This window comes from Erythranthe guttata, chromosome 8 (genome assembly GCF_056151865.1).
Source record: "Erythranthe guttata isolate IM_541 chromosome 8, IM_541, whole genome shotgun sequence".
NCBI classification, from domain to species: Eukaryota; Viridiplantae; Streptophyta; class Magnoliopsida; order Lamiales; family Phrymaceae; genus Erythranthe; species Erythranthe guttata.
This window is the reverse complement of record NC_142540.1, coordinates 12,808,611-12,814,979: the sequence shown is the minus strand read 5'-3', so window position 1 is coordinate 12,814,979 and position 6,369 is coordinate 12,808,611.

Here is a 6,369-nt window from a genome sequence, read left to right as displayed (position 1 = left end):
AAATTTGGAAACTTCCCGATTTAGAAAGTTCACTAACATGTTCGCTTATTCTTTTCCTTTTCTTATTCTCATTCATAATTCCAAATTACGAATGTTGGACTCAATCACATTGACTTCCAATTATGCAAAGATAAACTATTTTATCTCTGACCGTTTATTCAAAGATCTCATGTGCACGAGCAGTGTGACCCTCGATGGTTCAGGTGTAAGCTAGCCGTGGGCCCACAACTCTTTGTGGTCAAAACTCGTCCCCTTCGAGTTACAATTAAGATGAAGCTCGTTTCACCTTAATCACCCAACGAATCAAGATTGGCGTCTAGCAACTACGCGTCATGATTCCCTAGATACAAATGAAGTGCCTGCAAGAACCTTCAGATATAGTTAACGTACAGTACGGTCCCTTCGATTCATATGTCCCGATCGAACTAGAGGCATTGGTTCATCGAGACCTCTTTATATGTTCAATAACGGTGCGATCGTTCTAAGTGTTGTAATCGTTACGTGCATGACTCAGAGAATCGAATCCTCTAATCATCACTTAGTCAGCTCTGGCCAGAGACTTAGAATGAATACAAACTTTCAGAACACACAGGACATCCAAGACTATTCTAGCGATCGAATCCCCGACTACAATGCACAGACCTCCCACTAGATTTCGGACTGCACGAACACTGGCCCTTGGGATGGTCCTCGGTGGAACTCAGGGACAGGTCACGATACAGCTGGTCCTCTAGTGAAGTCACGGTGATGTCTAGGTCATAAGGACTAATGGTGTACAACTATACCATAGATATCTCTACTCGATTATTGGGAACCACTTAGAGATTTCTAGGGTGAGGGAGTTCAGTGAACTCGTCAACTTACGAGCACCCACTTGTGCATGCCGATATCACAATACCGTTTACTGATGAGATGCAGTACACATACACTAAGTGCTAGTCTTAATGGGAAAGGCCGATATCCTCATTAGTGGCGTAACCCTTCGACTAGGAACACGTTTAACAGTTATAATACTTAAGTAAATATCTCACGATCCTTACGATCAATTACTAGTACTTGTAATAACTGTAAGGACTATATCTATGCTTGTGACAAAGGGACAAAGATATAGAATGCCAATGTGTTTTATCATTAATACGAATAAAGGTTCGTTTATTACAATAATAAATACGAAAGACCACAGCCACAAGTTGGCTTGTTGGTCACCTACTCTAACAATCTCCCACTTGACCTAAAGCCAACTACCCATAAACCGCAATCCCATCGACTCTCGATGTTTCTCATGGACCGATCTTGGTAAAGGCTTCGTGAAGGGGTCTGCAACGTTCTCTTCCGAGGTGACTCGTTCTACCTTAACTTCACCTCTATCAATGATCTCTCGGATCACGTGATACTTCCTCAGAATATGCTTCGACTTCTGATGAGATCGCGGCTCCTTAGCTTGTGCCACGGCTCCGGTGTTATCACAGTACAACGGTACTGGATCACTAGCATCAGGAATGACACCCAACTCTTGGATGAATTTCCTTATCCAAGTCCCTTCTTTTGCAGCTTCGGACGCTGCAATGTATTCCGCTTCGGTAGTGGAATCGGCCGTCGTGCTTTGCTTGGAACTCTTCCAACACACGGCACCACCATTAAGCGTGAATATAAATCCAGAATTCGACTTCGAGTCGTCCACATCCGATTGAAAACTAGAGTCAGTGAAACCCTCTAATTTCAACTCGGCACCCCCATAGACCAAAAATATATCCTTAGTTCTTCGCAAGTACTTGAGGATATCTTTCACGGCTTTCCAGTGAGCCGGGCCGGGGTTAGACTGATATCTGCTTGTGACACTCACAGCATACGCAATATCGGGTCTAGTACATAGCATGCCATACATTATGCTTCCTATGGCAGAAGCATAGGGCGTCCTTTTCATCTCCTCGATTTCACTAGGTGTTTGGGGACACATAGATTTCGAGAGACGAACCCCATGGGACATTGGCAAGAATCCCTTCTTGGATTCTTCCATGCTAAAACGTTTCATAACGGTGTCTATGTACAGGCTTTGGGACAAGCCAAGCATCTTTCTTGCTCTATCTCTATAGATGCGTATTCCCAATACGTAAGATGCTTCTCCCAAATCCTTCATTGAGAAACGTGTGGACAACCATGCTTTCGTTTGCTGTAACATTCCTACGTCATTCCCAATGAGTAGAATGTCATCAACGTAAAGCACTAGAAATATTACTGCCCTCCCACTAACCTTCTTGTATACACAAGGTTCCTCCGGATTCTTCTCAAAATCAAACTCTTTGATAGTTGAGTCGAATCTAATGTTCCAACTACGGGATGCTTGTTTCAATCCATAAATGGATCGCTGGAGCTTGCAAACCTTTTGCTCACTTCCAGAAGATATGAAGCCTTCCGGCTGCGCCATGTAAATTTCTTCCTCAATATCTCCATTAAGGAAGGCGGTCTTCACATCCATTTGCCATATCTCGTAGTCGTACCACGCAGCTATGGCCAGCAAAATCCTAATGGACTTCAGCATCGCGACCGGCGAAAAGGTTTCCTCATAGTCAACACCTTGCCTTTGAGTGTATCCTTTTGCTACCAATCTAGCTTTATAGGTCGACACCTTTCCATCTACTCCAATTTTCTTCTTATAGATCCACTTGCAGCCTATAGGAACAATTCCTTTAGGTGGATCTACCAAGGTCCATACCTTGTTGGAGTACATGGAGTCCATTTCGGATTTCATGGCAGTTAGCCAATGTCCCATGTCCGCATCCGATACGGCCTCATTGTATGTTCTTGGATCTCGTCCAAGATCAACATGATCTTCATCATTTTCGAGGAGGAATAACCTGTCCGGTATTTTCCGAACTCTTTCGGATCTACGTACCGTAGGTTCAGGAGGTATATTAGTGGTTTGTTGTATTGGTTCGATTACTTGTTCTTGCGTTTGAACTTCATTTTGTGGTTCTTGAACTATTTCAAGTTCTATCATGCTGCCCTTTCTATCGGATAGAAACTCCCTTTCCAAAAAGGTGGCATTTCTCGAAACAAACGTCTTTGCTTCTTTGACATAGTAGAACTCGTATCCCATCGAGTCTTCGGGATACCCCACAAAATAGCACAAGTCGGATTTACTATCCAACTTATCTCCCACTAATCGCTTTACATAAGCGGGACAACCCCATATCCTAATATGTTTGTAGTTGGGTTTCCGGGAATGCCAAAGTTCATAAGGTGTGGACTTAACTGCTTTGGTGTTAACTCTATTCAGCAAATACGCGGCAGTGCGAAGTGCATGACCCCACAAGTATGCCGGTAAGTTTGTGAACCCCATCATTGATCGAACCATATCTAATAAAGTTCGATTCCGACGTTCGGAGACTCCATTAAGTTGAGGAGTCCCCAGTGGAGTCCATTGGGATTGTATCCCATTCTCTTTCAGATAGTCAATGAACTCGATGCTCAAGTATTCTCCACCACGATCGGATCGCAGCTTCTTAATACTTCGTCCGAGTTGCTTTTCTACTTCATGTCTAAAATCTTTGAACTTTTCAAATGTTTCAGACTTGTACTTCATCAAGTACACATACCCATACCTAGAATAATCGTCGGTAAAGGTGGCGAAGTAGTTATATCCACCCTTCGCACTAACACTTAGTGGACCACATACGTCTGTATGGATCAAATCCAAAAGACCCTCGGCTCGTTCCATTTTCCCTTTGTAGGGTGACTTGGTCAATTTTCCTTTAAGGCAAGATTCACAAATTTGTAGTGATTTCACGTCTTCCAAAGAGAACAGTCCTTCACTAACAAAATCGTTCATCCTTCTTAAAGTGACATGACCTAATCTAGCGTGCCAAAGTTGTGCGGGGTTTTGACCTATCTCCTTACGTTTTGCTGATTTCGCCTTAGGGGCCCCCACTACCTTCACCCACTTCGAACTTGCTGTTTGGAAAGGGAACTCTTTCATTTTTCTTCTTTTAGGAAGAACTTTTCTTTCTAGAAGTAACAGCAATGAGAACAGACTTCTCTTTCTTAATGGTGGACTCGAAACTGACCAACATGTTCATTAACTAATCCAAGGGAGGATCTAGTTTGTTCATGTTGAAGTTCACTATGAACAATTCATAGGAACTAGGAAGAGACAACAGGATCAAATCCAACGAGAGCTCGGCCGGGAGGGTGACATCGAGATGCACTAGCTTTTCAAGGAGAGTGATCATTTTGAGACAGTGCTCGTGGACCGAAGTCCCTTCGCGCAGTCTCGTTGTGATCAACTCCTTTGTAGCAATGTACCTCGATGCCCTAATATTCTCACTATACATGCTATCGAGATAGCCTTTATATCGAAAGCATGCATGTGAGACTCATATTTCCTCGCAAGCGCGGGCTCCATGGCGGCTATCATATAGCACCTAGCATGTGTGTCATCTTTCTTCCAAGCTTCATAAGTTTCCTTTTCAGCACCAGTCGCTGTGGCAGGTATAGTGGCGGGAAGCCTCTCGTTCAAAACGTAGAGACGCCCCTCAACAGTTAGCACAAGCTTAAGACTACGCAACCAATCTAGGTAATTAGGGCCATTGAGTTTATTGTCGAGGATTGACATTATGGGATTCTTAGACATAATTATCTGAGACATATAGAGAAGAGGATTATTAGAGATTCGCGTTAAATGATTGTTACAATTAAATGTTTGGACTTATGTTATTTAATTGTTCTCCCACTAATTTTATCGAGTTCCACTTCCCTCTAGTAGACAAACGAGAAAACTGATTTTTCTTAATGGGCTTTAGGTCCAATAGACAAATATAACCCGTAGTTAATCTAGCCCGATTATATTTGCCCAAAGGTAGATCACAATCAATCATATCCACAATATGACCCTAAATTAATTTTCCTCACACTTGATAATGACCTAAGTTAATCTCGCGAATATCAAAATCGTCGTGTGTCAAGTCTAACCTACCAATCAAAGATGCTCATAGAACTCGATTATGCCAAACTAATGCAGTCCCTAGTTAATCTAGCCGACCACGTTAATTCAACATAACCCTTTTCTATGGCTACCTTCATCATTATGTCAATTGAATTACAGCTTACTCTACCATAGCACTCCCCGCTAACACGGCTTACTGCACTATAGTAAAGGGCTACACATAATCCAACCGTTGGCAGAAGGAAAGAAATAACTCAACAGATTGGGTTTTTCTTTATAGCTTGAAATGATTCTTAATTAAAGAATGAGGGGTTTTGATTAAGTGTTTTATCTCATCAGAAGGTTTTGGATTGGTCTATGTGATTCCTACATCTATGTTCTCTAAAGGTATATGGAAAACGCATATTGTCCTAAGAGGAACATACGACCTAATTTCATAATTAATTACATTAATTAATTATCGAGTTTTCAAAATAATTATAGAACCTCAACTAGCATAAGTCATTCAAATAATGTTGAGGTACTACTAATTAAGTTGAACTTATAATCAATATTATATATGTGTTCTATTAATTGAAATCAATTTAACAATTTAAATTAATTAATTAATCTAACACCTATTTACTAAAATAGATGATTGTCGATCCAATTATCTAATTGGGATTAATTGAAAATAATTTTCCAAAAATTAAAATCAATTTGTTTTAAGTTTAATTTTAGAAATCTGAAATAAAAAAAATTTTTTTTTTTTTTTTTTTTTTTTTTTTTTTTTTTTATTTTTCAGTGGTCCGGTTCGGCCCAACCGGTCTGACCGGTTCGGACCGAATCGGGCCGGTTCTGTCCGGTCCAGCTGACCCAAATCAGTGGGCCGGGTCAGTCGGACCGAGAACCGGTCTGACCGACCCGAATCCACTTGGATTCGGTCAACTAAACCGCACACAACCATCGAACCGGCCGGTTCGGCCGGTTCGATCCGAACATTTAAAAACCGACATTTTAAAAACAATTTCAGATCCGATTTTCCAATTTTAAACAATTTTAAAGCTGGAAAAATTCTAAACAATATTTCAAAAAATATTTTAAACTTACGAAAACTCCCAATTACATAATACGACAATCGCTACTTTAATAAATCGAACATGCATATTAAAACGAAACGCAATTAATTGCGCAACGAGCTCTGATACCACTGTTGGGTTTCGGGCACGCATACGCAGCGGAAAACAAAAATTTTACGTGATTTAAACCACTTTAAAGCACACAAGTACATGCCCGACAAATTAAATCAATTAATTGCGTACCTTTGCGCTTCCAGCGAAATTAAAAACAACATACATGCTAATAAATTTAACCGAATTTAAATCAATTAACATGCTCGCAATTTAAACCAAATAACATGCTCGCAACGATTTAATCGATTACACATA